The sequence below is a fragment of the Notechis scutatus genome, chromosome 1 (assembly GCF_049901735.1).
Source record: "Notechis scutatus isolate UNSWTSFEM ecotype Mainland chromosome 1, rNotScu1.2, whole genome shotgun sequence".
NCBI lineage: Eukaryota > Metazoa > Chordata > Lepidosauria > Squamata > Elapidae > Notechis > Notechis scutatus.
In genome coordinates, this window is record NC_142009.1 from 71,701,880 (window position 1) to 71,725,741 (window position 23,862).

Genomic DNA, 23,862 nt, shown 5'->3' on the forward strand with positions numbered 1-23,862 from the left:
ATTCTGTTTTCATTGCTGTGGAAACCCTAATTTTAACATTTGATTTGTGAATTTGTATTTCAATATATATTCTTTCTAGAGGATAATATTAGTTAAGGGTAACATTGTTTCTTTGTTTGCCTTTGGTCTTTGACCAAAATCAAATGAAATGATGATAAATTTTATATACTGTCAATTCTGTCTTTACCCCTCATGCTCACATAATACCCCAAAAGTGGCATTTTCAATTTTATGGACAACATGATTATAAACATCAGCCTTAGAGAAAAATTAATGAATTACTTTATCTAACTCAGTTACTCTCTCCCACAAAGTCACCAAATTCACATAGCAACTATTTTTCAAGCCAATTCTTGGAAATTCCAAGAAAGAAAATTTCAGAACAGTCATTTACTTGCAAAATGAATCTTAGTTCTGACTTATACCTTATTTTGAGTTATGCAATGGTTTCTCTGCTTCCGTAGCACATAATTCTTTTACCTATCTATGTCTAGACAACCTTGTGATCCATTGGATCTTCCTTTAAGGGAAAGGTAGTGCAGTCCAATGTGATCAGAATTAACACTGAATTTTAGGCTGACATTTTTCCCCCCAATGTTAGATCCTGTGATCATCTAAGAAGAGTATCTCCACAATCACAGGATCATGATTTTGTGACATTCCCTGCCAGCTTCCACAAGGAAGTCAATGAGGAAGCCAGCAGGGAGTCAAAAGTCACTGCCACTTTTTTGCCTCCCCATTAAGTAAATAAATATTGATGTATTATTAAAGTTCATTTGCCACTCCAATCATTTTCCTTAGTCTAATCTCAAAAGTTCTTTTTGAAAAATCTGCCTGAATCCTCAGTGAAAGTTCTTCAGATCCCTTCTCTGTTGCTTCGAGAAAAGTGGATATCAAAAAGGAGAAGTGAATGTGAGAGACAAAAAACTGAGAGTCAATGGCTCCCCTCTCTTAGTTTTGGTTCTACTCATATTTTCTTTCAGTTTTGAAAGCTAAATATTCCTTTTTTAATTACCCCTGAGAGAGTGCACCCCATGACATAAAAAATATCCATTGTTACAAATGGTTCTTAGCCAGGTGAACCAATGATCTACTTTGATGTGAAGCAGTCTCTTATGCTAGGTGGATTATGTCGTAATTTGCCAGAATATTCCTTCTAATTCTACAAGCTTCCTGCTAACTATCTGTTAGTATTTTTTCCCACTGCCTTTCAGCTCTTCACTGTATTTTCAAGGCTTTTATGATGCCTTTTGTACTGAATGTATGTAAGAGGCAAGATGAATCAAATTTTTGCTAAGACTTTCTTATTTTATGTGCATACATGAGGCCATTAGTATAATCCAAATGAGGGATTATACTAAATCCAGATCTTGTTTAAAAAATGATTGAATTAGCTGGAGGAAATTTTTGCTATTGTGGTTGTTTGTTCAATGTTTTATGCCCACTTCTAATATACTAACCTAGACAGTCAAAACTATAGAAACAATCAAGTTTGATAAATGAGCATGTATTTAATTTTTTTAAGTGACTCCATTAAATTATATATAAACGAGGGAACATGGAAAAGTGGTGTTGTGGTTTTATTTTCATAAGACAAAAAAGCGAAAGGGGACAGATTACTCTTGAGGAGAAAGTTCTTAAAATAGTTTGTGTTGTCTCAGATGAGGCATGAAATGTTAGAGCAATTTCAGACGTGATCTTTTCCAAGAGCTGTTATCAAAAGCATCAACACCTTCATATGGTGATGCTATTCTCTGATATAATTTGAGTTTACTCAAATGAAGTGTATTATCAGAAAGAATATTCCAGTAGTACCACTTGGTATATTTCTTAGGAATATTCTTACCATTTTCTTTTTTTTTTTAAACATGTTTTATTAATTTTAAAAACAAACACAAATACATATAACATAAGACATAACATAAAGAAAATAAAAAATCATCTTTTCTGAAGGTTGCTCAATCCGGGTCAAAACTCTTTATACAGACACAACTTCAAATTCATATTCATTTTATATATCATTCATATCTTATTACCATCTTCACTTTTATATATAGTTTCTTTTCTCTCTTAAATTCTCTTAATTTTATTTTAGTCATCTCATCTCAGTTCAAATCATAATATTTATTATTCTTTGTCTGTTTATTTCCAGCTATCCATTTGCTTTCTTCCTTAAAATAAAATAAAAAAACTTCTCCTGTCCACTAATTGGAGTATAATGCCTTTACCTCTTTCCTCTACATTTATAATATTTAATATAAAACACCTAACTTACATTGGGATCCTGCTTGGTACATTCAAAAATTATACAATATTATCACTACCAGAACTAATCTATTCATTGATATTCATATTCTTTTATAACATAAAAAACTTAGCACATTGCTTTTCAATTAATTAACATACTTTTGTGGGAGGACCTACTTTCCAATTATTCTCCCCCACATCACATATTTTAAATCATTATTTCATTAAGGTAATCCTCCTTCTCCTCCTCTCCCCAACATTCTTTTATACCTTAACCATTTTATCCATTCAATTTAATATCATATCTTTTTAATAATAGTTATATTTTCCACAGTTATTCCCCCACATCATATCTCCAATCTTTATTTCATAAAATGTTCCCCTTTCCTTAACACCAATTTCACTAAGTTATATTAAATATTTTACCACATTTTAAATTACACTTTATTTCCAACCTTCTAAAAGTTATTTCTAAGTACAAATATAAAAAACAATCTTGTGTACCTTTAGAATCCCTTCATCAATAAGATTACCCATTGTCTCTAAAAAAGATTTGTTTCTTTACATCTTGCTCTCTACTACTGAGGCCTCTCATCCCTTTTCTCCCTTGCTTGTTCTTCTCTCTGTCCTCATTACCCCTTCGTCTCTCCACCTCTCTTCCTCTCCAGCTTCCTCCCCTCTGCAGTTTTCTAACATAATACCTCCTTTTCATCTTATTTTTCTTTTTTTGGATTGCTTTTACAGATCTTAAAGTCTCTTTTTCCTTTTTCTCCTTCTCCTTTCTTTGCCCAGCCAAAGTGACTTGTTCCTCAAGATGGCTTCTTCTTCCTCCAAATCTTCTTGGTATTCAATCCCTTCCACGTAAGCATAAACCGCCATTTCTAAATACTGACACAGAGTATCAAAAACATCCTTCCCTTCTCGCTTTTCCTCTTGAATTTTTTGGCGTAAAAGTTCCAAATCATCCACAAATGATGTCATTGTGAAGAAAAAGTTTTCCCAAACAACCACCCAGATGTTTTTAATCAAAGATAATTTTCAAAAGTAATAAAATCACCAAGCAGTCCAAGTAGATCATTTCTTTAGGCACCTTCTCCTTCCTCAATTTCTCTTTCTGGGGTTAAAATTGAATCACAAAGTTGCATTTAATATATATCTTCAGAAGCCTTGTTAATATTTATATCTCCTTAAAATTCCAGGCATACTCCTCATTTCCAAATTATAGTCCAGCTTTCACTCTCCCTTCCCACTCACAGCATAAAAAAAGAAAAAATTTTAAAAGTTTTTTTTTTTTTTAAGAAAGAAAAAAATCATTCAGAAATCCTTATCTCTTCAGTGTTTAATTACCTGGATTTTCAGATTTCTCTTACTGTTCCACAGCTGTCACGTTAGGGAGGAGAGTGAAAAAAAACCAAAAACTTTCCCTTTAAGAGTTCTATCCGTGGCTTGTAACTCTCTCTGGAAACAATGTAGCAACTTCTCCAACAGTTCTCCGATCCCGGAGGTTCCTTGCTTAGCAACTTTATCCCGGACCATAGGCAACTCTCACGATTCTCCGATTCTCTTCCTCCTGCACATTCTTATCCGTCTGCAGGTTTCTTTGGCGGCCATTGCTGACCGCCGCTTCTCCGCCTAGGAAAGGGGGTTTAGCTGGCTGGGAGGGGGTCTGCGACACCCCTACCCCTTTCCAGATCCCCCTATCTTCAGCAGCCCCTACGGGCAGCTATATCCCCAAATCCAAGTGGATCGGGGAACCTAGTCGATGAGCCGGCAGGGATCGCTGGATCGCGGAACCCTGCCGCCGCGAAGCCTCACAAACAGGAAGTCCCAGGAATATTCTTACCATTTTCAAGGGAACATTTCTGATTAAGTATTTTAGAAATGTGTGATAAGTTGCACAAAAGAAACAAGAGGAAAGAAAGAGAAAGAGAGAGAAAGGAGAAGGCTGTTCAGATAGTCCTCAACTTATGACCACAATTGAGCCCAGAATTACAATTATAACTTGTTGCTATCATTAAGCAAGTTACCCATGCAATCCTGGCTCTCCCTGTTGCAGTTGCTATGCAGAGCATTGGGTGGAATAGGACAACTAGCTATGGCTAACTTGTCATGGCCAACTTGTCATTTTGTCCTTCCTTTTACATCCTTTCTTAAATTATTCTATTCCAACATATATTTTTTTTGGTATTCTGTAACTTTTGTCCTGTGGCAAGTTGTCCTGTGGCAAGTTGGCCATGGTGATTTGGCTGCAGTAGCAACTTAATAGACAACACACTGTTTATATGGATATTAAATATATTGCTCTTTCTATTTATATTTATATTAAAAATAAAAAAATAAAAATATATGTATCTGCTTAGGATCCATAGGGTTTCCCTGCTGGCTTATTATCCATCTGAATCTCATAGGAAAGCTTCTTTCATAGAAGATACAAGAATGAACTACTCTGCTGAGATGGCTCCAAGTTGAAAAGAAAAAGAAAAGAAAATCAGCTTGAACCCATAGCTACACCCTGTGACAGCCTAGTTCCTTGGTCTACTTTAGTTTTTCTAACAACATGGTATAAGAATCCAGGATTAGCAGATAATAGCAGATGTAACTGAAACCATCCTACAGCACATATAAAACAAGTTAGAAGCTATTTAGAGAGAGAACAAGGTATTGTTGAATATTGTAAAGGCAAAGTCATACATAAACAATGAATTGGAAGGGATGAGAATAATTGATAGGATGCATATAATTTTTTTTTCTGGTGACTTCCCAGGAAAAAAAGGGAAATTTGTGGTATCTAGTCAAAGGTGAGAGTTGTCTTTTTCCAAATGTTGTTTGTTCCTAATAAGATATACAGAAATATGATGTCCAATATCATAAACATACTAGCATGTATGTAAATTTGTCTTCTTCTTAGAATAACCTTGGATCACAGTCTCCATGCAAGGGTGTCAAACTTGCAGCCTATGGGCTGGATGCAGAGGTGGTGTTCAGCAGGTTCTGACCAGTTCTGGAGAACCAGTAGTGGACATTTTGAGTAGTTCGGAGAACCGGCAAATACCACCTCTGACTGGCCCCGCCCCCGTCTATTCTCTGTCTCCTGAGTCCCAGCTGATCGGTTGGGTCTTCTTTTGTTGCCCTGCACAGGAGAACAGAGCTGGAAATCAGGTTAGTGGAGTGGGGAGGGAATGGGGATTTTGCAGTATCTTTCCCCTGGAGTGGGGTGAGAATGGAGATTTTACAGTATCCTTCCCCAGCAGTGCCCACCCAGCCATGCCCACCAAGCCACACCCACAGAACCGGTAGTAAAAAAAATTTGAATTCCACCACTGGCTGGATGCATCTCATGCTGGCCAGCCCCACCTCTGGTTTGGTGAAGGGGGAAAAAAAGTCACAATATGTCACATGACAACATGATGCCATGAGTTAGACACTCGTGCCATGAAGCAACATGAAAGTACTTGCCAGCTTTGCTCTATGATTATTTGGAATTTATAAAAATTCTCCCACAAGTCCCTTGCAATCATGCTCCACTTTCTGCCTTATGAATATAGGGGAGATTATTAAGAGGAAATGTAGAGAGGAATAACTAGTCAACTTTTTTTTTACACCTGCTGAGATGGGACGGATGGGGTGAAAAGATCAAATAAAAGCATTCTACATATCATAAACAATCCCCCAACTTGTGCAGATTTTTTTATTATTAAAATTTCACCCAGTCTCTATTGAGTTCTGGTTCAGCATAATGAAATGCTTATACTGTTGATCTAAGAACAGTTAACATAATGCTTACATTGCTACATTCAGGTTTAAAATTACTACCTGCTTGTTGCCTTTTATGTCTGATTTGGGAACACTGAGCCCAGCTGTCTACATGTCTGAGCATTTCTCCACATGTGTGACAAAGCTTGTAGAGTCAATAAATTAAAAGCAAATGTGATTTGAGTGCCTACCTTTGGCAATAATCATATGGTTGTATTCTGAGCAACAGCCACCTTCAGATCCGTTTTGATGGAAATGACACTTGTAATCCATCACAATGCTCTAAGATTGAAATGGCTAGAAATTAGTTAATTGTGGCAGCGCTATCTCCATCAATCTGAGGTCCATTGCACCCACTGGCAGTTCACCTGAAGGTGATAAAGTATTGAGCCCTGGAGCTTCCTTGTCCTAATGATGTAATTGTTCATTAAAACCTGAAGACGTCGCCTTTGCAGAAATGCTTGCAGTGAAAATGTAGCCATTGATGAATTCTGCCACAGCAGAATTAAAACTCACTCCTATTTCTGTTTCATTGCATAATGTATTGCCCTTTCATACAGTGTAGAATAATTATATAATAAGGTTTAAATGAAGATTATTTATGTGGAACACCACTTGAATACTGTCGGCATTGACAAAATCACCACCAGTCAATTGCAAAAGGCAGCTTTACTACGATTGGCTTACATCCTGCAATTATAGATTTAACACCATCAAACATTACCTCCGTCCCTCAGGTCCTTTGGAAGAACTCAATTTGTATATAAAAATGCCAAATCCACTCTAAACAGCTGGATGACTGTGCAACCAACTGCGCTTATTTAAAAAGTTATGATACTATTGGGAAATAAACTTCACTTCTGCTGATGATGTGGTAAAAGCACAGTGAATGTAAAGTCATTGTTTTCAGCTAGGTTTTGTTATTTTGTAGATGTTTTTATTTTATTTTTTAAATTGTTTTAAGTATAGAATTAGAAGCCATTTAGAGTCACTTGGTTGAGTTGGACACCTATAGAAATTGAACATAAATAAATAAATAATAGATAAATAAGTAACTAAATAAAATAAAATAAACAAACAACAAATAAATATTGTCCCAAACGCAAATAAAAAAAAATCTTTAAATTATAAAAGATTTAAGTGAAGAATATATTTGGGTAAACTTTTAAGAGTTTTGTATTTTAAAAAAATATAGTGACAATTATTACAGGCTTCTAATCAGTAAATCTGTGTTCATCGAGACAAGGAGGATTTTCTTTTCACTGTCTCCACTAGTTAACTTAAATTGTTATGGTCTCTTTAAAAGTTTTCTTCTGGTGACAGAAAATCTTTGTTTCAGTCAAGAAGACTTCTGTTTATGTAATAGAACTGAGTCAAAGTTCAAAGTGGGAGAAGTTTTGACGTAAGCAAAACTGGTTTGCAAACTGATGTCTTCAAATTAGCAAATGAAATCAGCTTGCTTCGAAACACACACACACACAGCTCTATTTTGATGGCTCTCTTCCTGGTTCTGTGGTCAGTATAGAAAACACACAATATTGCAACTTTACTTCCATAGATGAAGAATGTTGAAAGATGTTATTTATTTATTTATTTATTTGATTTGCCAATTGTTTACAAGATAATAAGTATAAGTGTATACATAGTTGTGAATACATGAAATGGGTACATATAAGAAAAATAAAGAATAAGAGAAACAATAGGACAGGGACGGTAGGCACGTTGAACAGATGTTGCCTGTGACATGGACACATCTCAGCGGCCGAGGAAGATTTATTATGTCTTTAAACACTGCCTATCACAGTTCTTCAGAGTTGGCGAGGCTAATACTGCCTTGGGTTTCACTTTCAACACCTTCACAGTAGCTAGTGAAACTTGCAGAGCAAGCTACTGTATAGAAACAGGGAGCAGACCCCATCCTCACGAGCACTGATGATGTTACCCAGTCAGGTAATGAAACATCTGCAAGCAAACAACCAAGTTCAGAGAGCACCAGGTTGAACTCTGAGCTAAAGACATTCTCTTCTATTTGAACTTTTGCTATTTCCATCTTAAAAGTGCTGGGGATATTTCAATATTGCTTCATGGTAAAAACCTTAAAGTTACTGAGCTAAAAAAATCTTGCAGGCTTCATGTCTTCTAAAGTTCTACTATCCCTGCTATTTCATCACATTCTGTCAAAAACAAAAAACAAATCATTGCAGGCATTTTGATGCTTCCCTATTATAAACCATGGACCTGGACAATCTTTTTTTTTAAAAATCAAATATTAAATCTATAAGTGACCTAAATCTAAATGCTTGAATCTTGAACTGATTCATATGACATTCTTCTCAATTCTTCCTCCAGATCAGTTTGATTCAGATTGATGCGAACAGAATTTGTGTGCAGAATTGAAAACAAATATAGAACATTTTGGTAAAAGAGCCATTGTGTTACGCAGAGCAGGGTTTTTTCTCCCTGCAGCTTAATTAAAATGGTTTAGAAATGTTAGATCATTTACCAATTTTTTATGCCTTGTCAATATTTTGAATGTTTGTTCTAATGCCATACATATGGGTACTTGATATATACATTTTCAAGTTGTTTGCGGTTTAAAGATTTCAAGAATACTAGCTTCTAAGGCTGAACATTAGTGCTCAATTCAGAAGTAGTCATGGTGCCTGCTCCTGGACATTACGAAGAAATCACATTATCTACAACCCTTCAGGCTTGTTTTAAGGTTCTGGCATGCCATTTGCAGCAATATATGCATTCTAAATCTATTTACATGTGCAATAAGTCTGTCTTAATAGGAGATACCTAGACTCTTATCAGTTGATCATGATGGCTAAATGCATCAGTAAATGGAGACAGAAATCATCTCCATCTCATTCTTAGAATTAGCTCTCCCAGAAATCATTAAAGAAGAACGTTACAAGACAGCAATTCAAGAAAATAAGCACTGCTCCAAAGATTTTTAAAGCTGTGGTTCAGAATGCAAGAATACAAGTATCATTGGCCATGCTACCACCCACCACACTCCCCAGTTTATTGAAACCTGGCATCTCACAAGCAATTCCATCAACAGACACATTGACTTTCAACCAGCCTACAAACCCAAAAATTCAAATCAACTACACAACCAGTCAGCAACAGTGCCGACCTTCAACCAACCCACGGACACCCCCCCCCCACCAAAACTGGCACTTCATCTCCCAATGACCCTCACCTGATGTGACCCTCCCATCACAAAATCCTCACCTGATGTGACCCACACCCGACCCCTCACAAGACCCTCACCTGATGTATTGCCATATTGATATGTTCTTGTAAAATGATTAGTATTTATACACACACCAAATCTGAGAAGTAACTTTAGGACAACCCTTGTTTTGAATTTAAACAATGCAATTTGGATCTTAGAATCAAGGTATAAAGACAAGTGTGCCTATGCAAAAAAGACGGATTTAGCAATTAGGTGATTATCCTGTATATATCTTAGAATCACCAAGAGGCTGAATGACTGGCATTATCTTTTCGTTTCCTGTTGAGATTTAATGGTAGAATGAGTATAATAAAGTTCATCAAATATAATGAATGTATACTTTTCTGCATTACACACAGTTAGATCTATTGTTTATATTTCTATTCTGGGGTGGGGAGGGAAAGCTCACTGCAGCTTCCTAGTGTAAAAGTAGAGATAGTCCTCACAGTGTATATCCTGCCACAAAAATATGAACTATGTCTTCACTGTGGTCTATAAACCCATGCATATTCATAGAGAGGGTTTTTTCCCCCAAAAGGTTTACAATACTCTACAATCCACTTCTCTGAATTGAACATGCCTATCCTTGGTCTGAAAAGCAATGGGTTCACTAATTAGGAGAAACAAAATTTGAATTAACTCAGTTGGCTGTTCTAAGTCAATGTTTTTCAACTCGGTAAGTTTTAAGATGTGAGGGCTTCAACTTCCAGAAGCTGAAGTCCACACTTCTTAAAGTTGCATTGGTTGAGAAACATTCCTGTAAGTATTGAATGCATGCATGTGATCCTCCTGCTCTTATATATGTATACAGCTAAGAGCAGAAATATTTAGAGAACAAAATTCAATCAACCAATCTATTTTAATTACGGTCAGAAAAACAGAATTTGTTCACTTTCTACAACACCTCATTTAAAACAGCCATGATACAGAAATACCTCAGACGGTTCCAGAAATGTGCTTGACATCATTTGAAAACCAGAATTTGGTGTGCTGATTTTGAGGAAACAGGGTTAAAGTAGCAGTGCCTGTCCTCATATTCTGCTTCACAGTATGCTCTCCAACTCATGAAAGCCAATTGACAGCTGAGTACTTGGCACAATTACCTCATCCAAGCCTGCATGACTTGGTATTCTACTGGATTAAGATTTACTTACTATCAGCAACCTTGCATTGTCTAAAATCAGATTTTGACAGTGAGGCTTTCCAATGGGATTTGTCTTCTTTCCCATCTGGAATTCCACATAGTTGGCTTTGCTCAACTTTGGTTCTGTCATTTATAGGCTCATGGTCATCTGTTTTGGCTTTAACAGTTTTATTAGCTTATAATATAAAGTACAAAAATACAAAAGCAAATAGTAGGGAATAAAAGGGAGGGAAAGGGGAAGAGTGAAGTGTAGAAAAGAAGGTGGGAGAAAGGTGTAGACTTCCAACTTCCTCTGGTGCAGTAGAATAGGGCATTAACATCACACCTCAACTTTTTACTTTTCCATAATAGCATAAACTAGCCATTTCTATAACAGCAAATCTATCTAATCAATAAAACCCAAAATCAAACTTTCATTTTTTCCACCTCAATTACAAAGTTTCCAAGTAGAAACAAAAGTACTTATATTATTTTCTTTGACCAAAACAGTCAATTTAGCCATCTCTGCTAACTCCATCAATTTTTGCAGCCACTGGTCCATTGTAGGAATCTAAATATCCTGTCATTTGTCTGCAGATTCATGGTCATCTATTGACAAAGAGCTTCTATGCCACAAATGGAGAAATGAAAAGAGGCATGATGTGTAATCTAGTTGTTAAATGTGCCTGAAATAACATTTTTTAAAAATCAAGTGTAAGTTCAACTTACAGTATATAATAACTTTTTAAAAAAATCTAAGGGAAAAAAAGAGGTTGATGGGTTCAGCATTGCTAAGAAGGGCATAAGTCATTATGCAGAATAAAAACTGGCACAAAATTGTGTGCATAAATATGTATGAAAATAAGCTATCTAAATCAGCTTATGACAACATTCATGAAAGATAAGACTTTCTTGTTCGTCTACAATATTGATAACATGGCTAAGAAAAAAAAGATTCTCCCTTTATTAAATTATGCCTTAAAACTTTCAAAACTCAGTATAAATGTAGCTTTGAAACTCACAATAAAGAAATAAAAACAAGCAAAAGGGAAAATGTGCAAAAGGGAAATACTCAAAAGATACTACAGCTAAGAAAAAAATATTCAAAAGAAAGGAGAAGACACAAAAATGGGGGAAAAAATGAAAAATTGCAACAGAATATTTACTTTGGAAAATGAAATGCAAAGAGAAAACAGGGACAGAGAAAACTAGTCAGGAAAAAAAAGCTTTTCACAAGAAGAAATGTGCTATGTTGTAAAATACAATAAAATCAGTAGCCTGACTTCCATCTAATTACAGGTAGGTTTGATGAACTATATCCTGGATTTGGGGTTCACCATTGTTACAAAAATACCCACGTTTGGCTTATACTCACTTGCTGTACTCAAGGCAGGTTCTCAAGGTATCTGGACCCTGCAATTCTTTTGCTTCCTGTGTGGGTGGTGTGGAAAAATACGTGGCTGAAATGTATGCAGCACACAGCCCTGGTTAGCACTGGGGAAAGAAGTAGAAATATTCATAAACCACTTTCAAGCAAGCATTCAAGGTTCTAATAGAACGCATGGAGAATAAATATATATATAGTATGCTATTGTTCTGTACACCCCCACTTACCCAAATCCTACTCAGCTAGCCTTGATGAAGTACTAACTAGAGCAGGGGTGGGCAAACTTTTGGCTCGGGGGCCGCATTGACTTTTAAAATTTGACAGGCGGGCCGGGTCAGCACAAGATTTTTGGGAATCGCCCCCCTTCCCCCCTCTTCTCCTCCTTCCCCTCCTCGGAGGCTCCCTCCCTCGGAGGCCCCTGAGTCAGGAGTTGCTACCTCCGGCGCGGCTCCGCGTGGCTCCAGTCAGGCGGGCGGGGCGGGCTGCTTAAACTTTGCTCGGGCGGCACTTTAAAAGCCTGCTCCCAGCACCAGAGCAACTTCCCAGCAACTTTCGGCTTCGTTTTAACTCATGGGCGCTCGCGCCTCGCCCGAGCCGCAAGGCAGCCCGCTCAAGCAGCCCGCCCGCCCGCTGGGGCGAACCTTCCGCTCCTCGGCGGGAAGACGCTCCAGCCTGCAAACTTTGCCTTTGCAAAGCCCTGGAAAACGGAGACAACTTCCCAGCAACTTTCGGCTTCGTTTTAACTCGCGGGCACTCACGCCTGGCGGAGGGGAAGCCCGGAGCCTCCTCCAAGCAGCCTGCCCACCCGCCCGCTGGGCTTCCCTTCCGCCGTGCGGCTCGGGGCCAGGCGCGAGCTCCCTGAGTTAAAACGAAGCCGAAAGTTGCTGGGAAGTTGCTCGGGTGCTGGGAGCAGGCTTTTAAAGTGCCGCCCAAGCAGGACCGCTGAGCCGGGAAAAGGGGCACCAAGGCAGGGCAAAGCTCCACCAGCAGCGGCCTAGCTTTAGGTGGCTCCAAGCAGCCTGCCCGCCCGCCGGGTGGAACCCTTCCCGCTCCTCGGCGGGAAGACGCTCCAGCCTGCAAGCTTTGCCTTTGCAAAGTTTAAGCCTGGAAGCCCCGGAAAAAAAGGGGATCGGCGGGGACTCACCTTCGGAGAGGTCGCACTCGAAGGTGATTTCGAACTCCCAGCCGAGGCCTTTGCAAATTTCTTTTCTTTCCTACCCCTAGATCACTCCGCACTGTTTTGCAGCTTTGGGGGCCACATGGCACAGGGCAATTACGCCACGCACAGCAATTTTTTTTCAGGGGCGGGCCGCATTGGACAGACCAATGGCAGCGATTTTTTTTCAGGGGCGGGCCGCATTGGACAGACCAACGGGCCGGATGTGGCCCGCGGGCCGTAGTTTGCCCACCCCTGCCTTACGGAAAGGCCTCTGCAGCCAAGAAATGAGATCCAGATTGAAGCGTGTATCGCCCCCGGCCTCCATTCTGCCGTCAGACACCCTTTGGGAAAGGCCTCTGCAGCTGATAACAGAGCTCCAGATTGATCCAGAGCCCATTTCTCAGCTGCAGAAGCCTTTCCTGAAGGTCTCTGACAGCAAAACAGAGGCCAGGGTGACGTGCGCAAGCTGCTGCAAGCAGCCACAGACAAAGTGTGCCAGGAAGGCAAGGCAGCTGTCGGGGTGTATGAGGGCTGCTAAGTAGGGCAGCTCCACCACCCCTATCCCCACCCTAACGTAATTTTTACCCATGCACCTCGCCCCACCCCAGAGTGGGTGGGGTCTTAATTAGGGTTTATTTTGGGGGTAGGGCTTACATTGGGTGCATGTGTATTTACAATCTAGGACTTACTTTCAGGGTAGGTAGTATTGTTGGGAAAACACAGTATTCATAGACAACTGGTCAAGGGAATGCAAAACAATATTGTCTAGGGAGATTCTCAGTCATCCAGGTCATGGTTGTCCCAAAGGTGCTTTTTCAAGGGCAACTGAACTGTCTTATTATTCTTTGAAGACGTTTCATTTCTCATCCAAGAAGCTTCTTCAGCTCTGACAGTCAGAACTGAAGAAGCTTCTTGGATGAGAAGTGAAATGTCTTCAAAGAATAACAAGACAGTCCAGTTGCATCTTGTAAAATCACCTTTGGGGAAAAGTAGTATTGCACATTTGGATTCTGATCTCAAAGGTCAGTATTTTGAGAGCCACCTTCTGCAAAATCCTAGGATGTTACTTCAAAAAATCAAAATAATTGGACAAGTTTCTCTGAAAATCATCACTACATCCTCTTTCATGGTACAACTCTTCCTTAGAGTGGGGTGAGTTGAAGGACAGCTGCTTGATTTCTATTGGCTTTTTGGTAAGACAGTAAGTTTGATTAATTCCCCGTGTGCATTAAGGATAGACCCTAAGAATATTACCTATGATCCTTTGCAATCTGTAAACATTATAAATTAATGGTCCATGGCCCTTTGTCATTTGCAGGGCTTCCATACATAACGAATGTCAAAATTTGTGTGTGTGTGCATATGCGTGCATACTGCTCTAAAGTATCCATACCTACTTCTACACAAAGTTCTCTCTTACTGAAATGGATTATAATAAGTGCAATTAATAACCAGAAGAACTGAGAAGATTACAAATTAATCAATTCATTAATGAAATTTAAATATGGTGGGTAGTTTAAATGAGTTGCTTTAAACTTTAACTTGGACTCAGATCAAGACAAGAGACCCAAATCAATTTCTAATTAGAGAAATATGTCAAAAACATTCCTTCATATTTGTAGAATCCAATCTGGGTCGGTCAGCGGGACCAGAGGTTTTGTCTTCCAAGCTTTTGGACTCATGTTGGAACCCATTTCCAGGGAACTTCTTTCTTCTCTCCTTAATATTTGTTCGCTTTTGGGTAGCTATCGGGTTTTACTCTTACCATAGAAAACATTGTCTGGTTAATTGTTTTAGACACAGTAGCACATCCCATTGCGAATCTTTGTTTCCTGCCTCTATTCAACAATTCACCTCTGTCTTTAGGGCCCAATTTCTTCATCTCTTGAAAAGGGATGATTTTTTTTTTTCTGAAAAGTAGCCAACCACACCTGAGAAAAAAGGAAAGAAAAAGGAAAATAGGTTCCTCTATTTTTCATCCATTTAGTTCTACAGCTTTACCAATATCATCTATGATGGAAAATAAAAAGCCGTGCAAATGAAGATACTTTAACCACGATATATAACTTATGGTTTAAAATAAATAAACCATTTAAATAAATAAATAGTATTGTTTTTATTGTTATTAATATTTTAAAACTTTTCAAAACATTTTAATTATTATTTTTAAGTGTAAGCTTCCCAGAGTCATTGACTGAGATTGGTGGCTATAGAAATTGAATGAACGAACAAATGAATATTATAGTAGTTGATTGACCTCAATTAAAAACACTACAGTTCTTTCATCAACATTTGTTTGCTAATAGTACACATGCGCACACACACACACACACACACACACACGCACACACACACACACACACATACATACATATATTTTTCAGGTCATTTTTCAGGCCAAAATTGCCCCCCCAAACAGCCTGAAAATGACCCCCAAAAAGCTGGCTGCTAGAGGAAGAGAAGCCGGGTGAGCCAGACCCAGACATCTTCCAGGTCCCCTCGTCCCAGAAGCAGCAACCTCGCACTCTTCCCCTCTCTGCTAGCTCCCGTCTTCACATGGGATTGCCCAGCAATGGAGACGGAGAGGGAGAAGGGGTCAGAGTTTCTTGTTAAGTGTTACAATGTAGCTGAAATAACGTGGAACAAAATTCTGTTCACTTTTTTAAAAAAAAAATCTAACTTTCAATATCTTACTCCTCCTCCTCCTGTGTGTGTGTGTGTGCATATTTAAACACATTCTTCAGACTACTTTAACTGGAATACATTTCAGCATCAACTGTATAAACAAAATATTATGTTGATTATATATGAACATATATAATCATATTATATATGATTAAAGTTAACACTAGCTTTGTTGTGTTAAATGTATATTTTATCAGCAAAGAAACGAACAGAAGTGAAAACGGAAGCAGTAAGCTCTGTCCCATAATTGGATAGAACAGGTTGCCTTGACAGACCAGCCCCACCAGAGAAAAAACACTAGCTGTTGTTGCTTATTATATATTTACCAGGGTGTCTTGAGAAATAACAAGTTTTTGTCAGATGGTATCCCTTTTGCAAACTAGTATCAAAATTGTACAAGCCAGCATCTGTCTAGCTTAATGAAAATAAGGACTAGGGGTGACATGATAGCAATGTTCCACTGTCTCAGGGGCTGCCACAGAGAAGAGGGAGTCAAGCTATTCTCCAAAGCACCTGAAGGTAGGACAAGAAGCAATGGGTGGAAACTAACCAAGGAGAGAAGCAACCTAGAACTAAAGAGAAAATTCTGACAGAACAATTAATCAGTGGAATAATTTGCCTCCAGAAGTTGGGAATGCTCCAACACTGAAAGTTTTTAAGAAGAGATTGGACAACCATTTGTCTAAAAAATAGTGTAGGGTTTCCTGCCTGAGTAGAGGGTTAGATAAGAAGACCTCCAAGATCCCTTCCAACTCTTGTTATTCTATTCTATTCTATTCTATTCTATTCTATTCTATTCTATTCTATTCTATTCTATTCTATTCTATTCTATTCTATTCTATTCCATTCCATTCCACTCCACCCCACTCCACTCCACTCCACTCCATTCTACTCTATTCTACTCTATTTATTTATTTATTTATTTATTTATTTGATTTGTCGATTGTTTACAAGATAATAAGTACAAGTGTATACATAGTTGTGAATATATGAAATGGGTACATATAAGAAAAATAAAAGAATAAGAGAAACAATAGGACAGGGACGGTAGGCACGTTGGTGCGCTTATGCACGCCCCCTACAGACCTCTTAGGAAAGGGTGAGGTCAACAGTAGACAGTCTAAGGTTAAAGTTTTTGGGGTTTGGGGAAGAGACTACAGAGTCGGGTAGAGTATTCCAGACATTGACCACTCTATTGCTGAAGTCGTATTTCCTGCAATCAAGTTTGGTGCGGTTTACTTTGAGTTTGTATCTGTTGTGTGCTCTTGTGTTGTTATGGTTAAAGCTGAAGTATTCATTGACAGGTAGGACATTGCAATGTATGATTTTATATACCATGCTTAAGTCGGACCGAAGACGGCGTAATTCGAGGTTTTCTAGTTTTAGAATTTGAGTCTGGTGGCGTAAGGTATTCTATAACGGGTAGAAGAGTGGAGAACTCTTCTTGTGAAATACTTCTGGACTTTCTCAATTGTGTTAATATCACATACGTGATAAGGATTCCAGACTGATGAACTGTATTCGGTATTGGTCTAGCAAATGTTTTGTATGCTCTGGTTAGTAGTGAGATATTACCAGAGAAAAGCAACGTAGGATTAGGTTAACAACTCTTAATGCCTTTTGGCTATGTAGTTGCAGTGAGCTCTAGCACTTAGATCATTAGAGGTGAGTATTCCCAGGTCCTTTACAGAGCTTGGGTCATCAACAAGATCTTGACTATTCAGCTTGTATTTTATTTTCTGATTTTTTTACCAATATGTAAGACAGAGCATTTATTTGTTGAGATTTGGAGTTGCCATATGTTAGACCATTCAGATACATAGTCTAGATCTTTTGAAGGGTAGTAGTATTGTCTGTGGTATTGAACAGCTTTACATCATCAGCGAAGAACGCAATTGCTCTTGATATGATCACAAAGGTCGTTTATGTAGATTATGAAGAGAGTTGGTCCTAGAACACTGCCTTGGGGAACACCACTATTGACAGGTACTGGATTTGATAGGGCGTTCCCAATTTTGACCATTTGTTGTCTGTTTGACAGGAATGCTTCTATCCAGTTATTCAGTTGTCCAGAGATACCATAAGATTTTATTTTTAGGAGTAGTTTGTCGTGTACCACTGAATCAAAGGCTTTGCAGAAGTCTATGTAGATTGCGTCTATTGCTTTGCCTGGTCGAGTTGAGTAGTCCATATGTTTTTGCAGTGTAAGAGTTGCAGATTACAGGATAGTTTTTTCTGAAACCAAATTGTTTATTGGAGAGTAGGTTGTTTGTCTCTAAATGGAGGATGATGGATTGGTTAATAATTGATTCCATGACTTTACAGGTGACGCAGCATAAGGAGATTGGTCTGTAATTTTCAACTAGGCTTGGGTCTCCCTTTTTGAAGATGGGAATGACTGTGGCTTGTAACCATAGGTTGGGCAAGGAGCTGGTTCTGAAAGATCTTTCAAAGATTATGCTTAGAGGTTTGGCTATGGCAGCGGATAGTTTTCTTAAGAAGTAGGCACATATTCCATCCGGTCCAATAGATAGAGATGGTTTTAGGTTGTGTAGTGCTTTTTCAACGTTGTCTACTGTAAAATCGATATGTATTAGATCATTATTGTTGTCTGTAGTACGGCTAGGAAACATTGGGCATGATCCATTACTGTTTACAAACACTGAGCCGAAGAATGTGTTAAAGATGTTGGCTTTAATGGTGTCGTCGCTGCAGTCTTTACCATCAGGTCCTATCAAGGGAGGGATGGACCTTGAGTCTTTTAGTTTGTTGTTTACAAAATTGTAAAAAGCACGGGTGGAATTGGTGCTTAGAAGGTTTTCCTCTTGTTTAATGTGGTAATTGGTGCATTCGGTCTTTATCTGGTGGCATAAATTTTTATATCGGTTTTTGAAATTAGCAACGTGACCAGATTTGTTTTTCCGCCAGAGTGATCTCTTTTTGGATTGAAGTTTCCTTATTGATATGGGTAATCTGCTTTTTGTTTTGTTTTTGGAGTTGTTGTTGGAACATATAGTTTGATGACTCTTTTGACTTCAAGTAAAAATATGTTGTAATGGTCTTCAACAGTATTGCATCCAGTGAATAGAGATTGCCAATCGAGGGATGAGAGATCGTTATCTATAAGATCATAGTTGCCTTTTTGAAGTTACAACTAGGGATGACATCGTTGTGGTGATTTTTGTGTGGACGTATGTTGAGGCAAAAGTCAATCATATTGTGATCACTACTGGAAAAGGGTTCTTTGGTTTGTATTCGGTAAATTAAATTCAAACTATTGCAGAAGATGAGATCGAGGCAGTTGTTCAGTCTAGTGTTGTTGGTTACTAGTTGTTCAAGACCTAGATTTGTAATAGCATTGAAGAAGGTTGTGTGTATGATTTCAGTTGTACAATTATTTAGGGTCCAGTCAATATGAGGTAGATTGAAATCTCCAAGAAAGATAAAAGGGTATGGGCAGGATGTAGCCCATGTTAGTAGTGTATTTAGCTTGTTTACATGTTCGATGTCATAATCAGGTGCTCTGTAGCATAGTAAGAATCGAATTGTGATATTTAAGGATAGTTCACAGATGATGGTTTCAGGAAGGGCAAGCTCCTGGGTAACTTGGATATTTTTTAGATGTAAGGATTTTTATAGAATATAGCAACACCACCTCCTCGACGATTTACACGATCTGATCGGTAAACATGATAGTCTCTTACTGTGGTAATGGAGTCAGGAGAGATGCATTGAGCCATGTTTCACAGACAAATATAATGTCGAAGTTAGCCATATTTAAGAGGATGAGAAATTCAGGTATTTTATTCACGAGGCTTCTTGCATTGAGTAGTTTGCATTTAAGTCCTGCAGCAGTTGGGATTGAGGTAGTTGGGGCGTGCGTGCCTAGTCTTGGGTGATGGTGGGTGGTGGGTAGTTTTGGGTGATGGTGGGTGGTGGTAGGTGGTTGAGGTAGGGTAGTGGTTGAGGGTAAAAGTTGGGTATTGGGTTGCGTGTCTTACTTTTGATGCAGTCAGCATGGTAGTCAATGTACAGGTCCTTCTCTCCATTGTCTAGACGGGTTTTGAGTTCGATGCGGAGTGCACGGGAGGCGGGCACGTTGCTGTATGGTTAAGTCAGGGCGGCAACGGAGGTTTTTGTGGTTGGTGTTGGTTTTGGCGAGTGAGTTTATAGTGTAAATGAGTTTACGTTTGCTTGATTCATTTTTGCAAATGATCCTGCACAAGCGTGGGGCCACAGAGCCGTCTCTATTTTTAAGCTCTCGGTCAATGCGGGAAATGTCAAGTATTTCATCGCGGAGATGGTTGATGCTTGGTAATCTCTGATGATGTTTCGGACAGTTGTGATGTCATCATTGACAATGCTGTCTTCTAGTCCAAATAAGATGGCGTTTGGGCGTTTCCGTTCACGCTCAACAGCTTCTCTGATGAGGATTGGGATATCAATATTTGTCTGGGTTGCGTTTATTTGTGGATTGGGTTTTGGATTGGATTGTGGTTGTTGGGTGGAGATGTGGTTTGTGGCTATTTGATGTTCAGGTTTTTGTGTTGTGTCTTTTTTTTTCAAGGTTGGTTATTCTTTCTTTTACGGCGTCCAGGGATGCTAATATGGTGTTGAGGATGTTTTAATGGTTTCGATGGTTGAGGATGTTTCAATGGTTTCAATGTTTGGGGATGTTTTGATGGTTTTGGCGGTATCATCTCTTTTAGACAGATCTAGTTTGGATATGCATAATTTGCAGAAATATGGAAACTCATTGGATGATTCTAGGTATCGAATCATTTGCTCAGGTAATCCCAAGCAGTCATGGTGGGTGTATTTTTACACAGAGAACATTTGATGGAGTATTTATTATCTATTAGATTTTTGCAGCATTTAAGGCATGTGCAGGAGTCTTGAAGTTCATTGGTGCAGGAGTCTTGTAGTTCATTGGTGGGGATTGTCTTCTCATTGAGTTGTGGTTTGAGGTAGGATTTTCTTTTTGGCATGGTAATATTGGTAAAATAGTGCGTTGATTGAATTAATTAAATGAACAATTTAGGGTAATCTATATAGTCAATATTACATCAAACAATATCAAACAATCTATTGTAGTAATCTCTCAAGTCAGATAGTATTTCTAAGCAACAATCAGCCTGGTCAATTAATTACTCTAATCACTAGTCAATTATTTACACTAATCATTACTCACACTGTTCATTTAAATCCACTAAATCAAAGATTTTACTATTCAATTAAATTGCATGGATTTTGGTCTTTTAAACTAGTCAGTAATCATACTATTTGTACTAAACACTCTAATCACACTAATCAGTTAAAAAACAATAAATCAATTAAACCATTAATAAAATATTTTATAGAAATTGATTATCTAATCGTTGGTATATGTGATGAGGTAGAAAAGTTGTAAGTTTTGAGGTGATGAGGTAGTATTAGGAGTCTTCTTTGTCTGAGGGGCTCGTCCTAGTTAAAATGGCGTACCCCTCCACTCTTATTTAAGGGCTTTTAGATCGTGAGGAAGGGATTACTGTCCTCGGAGCTCTTCAATTTCTTCAAGGGATGGAGAACGTGGCTACCGAATCGCCCTTTCTCTAGATTCACACGGGGACTTAGAACCAGAAGGAAACCTCTCCGGAGCGACCCACAACAGGAGACCGAATTGGGAGAGAAAGTTGGAGCGCTCTCACCCAGCGATCCTCCCGGCCGGCGCTTCTTGGGTTTTCTTCCTTCTCTCTCCAGTCCCCGGGAGCTCACGGCGAGTTGCAGCGGCGGACACAAGAGTCGGAAACGGCAGCTTTAGTGAGGACCGGAGCAAGCGGCAGCAGCGGCAGCGGCGTCTCCTCCGTCTTTTTCCTTCCCTCGCTGCCCGTCGTCTCCCTCAAGTTTTTCAGCAGATCGCTCGATCTCCTTACCCGACAAAGGAAGCGGCGGTCACAAGAGTCGAAAGGCGGCAGCTTAAGCGGGGACCGGAGCGAAGCGGCGGCGGCGGCAGCGGTATCGGGGTCTCCTCCGTCTTTTCCTTCTCTCGCTGCCCGTCGTTTTCCAGCAGATCTCTCGATCTCCTTACCCGACAAAGGAAGGTTGCTCAGAACGGGATTCCTGGACCCTGGCAGGATCTTCTTATTCCAGATCGGCTGGCTGCCTTTGTCCGAGTCCTTACGCTGCTACTTGTGGATCCCGAGGACCTAATCTGTGAATTTTGTTACTTTGTTACTTCTATTCCTGTATCTATGTATTTTGTTACTTTTGTAACTTATATTCCTGTTGATACTGGTGCTTTTCTCTCCTACGGGCTCACAGCGGCGTGACTATGCAGCTGCCTTGGTCGCCATCTTAACGTCATGTGTCCTCTACTCTACTCTATCTTATCCTATCCTATCCATATAGCTGCCTATTTTAAAACAAATTCTGGGCAGCTTACAAGCAACAATACAATATAAAACCAACAGCATTTAAAGCTAAAAGCAGAAAAACTTATTTATTTATGAGTGTTGTTAAATGATGCTTCTGACATAATCTATAATTCATATCTACATAACACTTCTGCCACTGTGAGAACAGTAAGAATTTAATTTATTACCAGTCCCACATTCATATTATACTGTTAAACCCATTTTAAGTCTCTTTTATTGACTTTTTATTTTATTAGAATTTTTAAATACAATAAAAGTATGAAAAAGCAGAAAAAAAAGAAAAGGAAGAATTATAGAATTATAACTTTCACGCTTCTTTCCATTGACTACTTATTATCTTACTCTTTCCCTCCTCCTCTTCTCTCTCCTCTTACTTTAGAATTCCTTCCCTTCCCTTTTAAATGCTTCTTTAATCCCACAATCTATAAGTCATAACTTCAGGCTTTTCTGAAGTCTGTATGATCTTTCAAAAAGGTCTTTAACATTTTTTTTCTCTGGCCAAACTGATGAGGTTCACCATTTCCACATGTTTCATCAATTTTAAAATCCAGTGAGTATTTCATTTTTCTTCCTGTGGGCATACAGTAACAGTTATCATATATAGTATTAATTTTTCATATTTCTTTTATAATTCAGTGTCCAATTCTGATCTCATTGTAATATTAATTTACAATGTATCTTGCATCTTTGTAGGGATTTGCACCCAAATTATCTCTTTTCAATGGTACACCATGCATCATAAAAGTACCCTTTTTTCTTTTCATGTTTAATTCTGAAATATGATATTACCCCATAGGGCAATCACTTTTAATTTCCCAACTTGTAAAATCCTAATGATAGGCATGGTGTGTTTATCAGGAGATCAAGTGCCCAATCATTCTTACAAATCATAAAAGTGGGCTGTATTTCGAAGGTAATTTAGTCCAGCCTACTGCTCAGGTCAAGATCAAGTAAAATGTTTTCAACAGACAGATGGCTTTCCAACCCCTGTTTGAAGACCTCCAATAAAGGAGATTGTATAAGGGGAGCCAATCTAATCCATTGGTTTACATCTATTATCATTATCATCTCTTACCATTCAGAAATTCTTCCCAATAGAGTGTTCTGAACATGATAAATTGTCATTAAAACTGTAAGTCACAGACCCAGTTCACCTAACAAGAATTAAGCTCACAAAGGGATCAATACTGAGAGAGATGTACATGATTCCAAGGAGAACCTGCCAGGTTTTTCTTCCCCTCTTCTGTTTCCAAGTAAGGACAGCATTTGCAAAATTAATATTTGATAAATTCCCTTTGCCTGCTCTTCAAAATAACTCTCACAAGGAACATACATTCCCTTCCAAATTGGGAATAATAGAAAAAGCTGCCCATATTTTACTGTGCCTTCTATACAGATTACCTTACCAAGTACATCACACCCCATTTTCTCATATTTTCCAGGTTAATTAGAGCAATGTTATCTTTCCTAATCATTTTATATATAATGTCACAATATTTGGTAGGACAGCAGGCAAAGTCCAGTGTGAGATAACATCTCAACCAGTTAGATTAAACTGACTTTACATTGCTTACCCCTGAATAAATCTATATTGTAATTAAGTATGTGTATATTATTCTGATATATCCTGTAATAAATGATCTATTGTTTTTGTACAACTGCTCCATAATGTTTAACATTTTATTTAGCTTGCCTTTGACTATAATTTAAAAAAAAAATTACCTGAATCTGCTTCTCTATAATTTTGATCTTGCCCTCTAAGTCAACAGGGAAAAAGCTCTTTCCTTTCACTGTATGACCATTTTTTCAATTATCTAAAAAATGACTTTTAGCAACTGCATCAGCTGT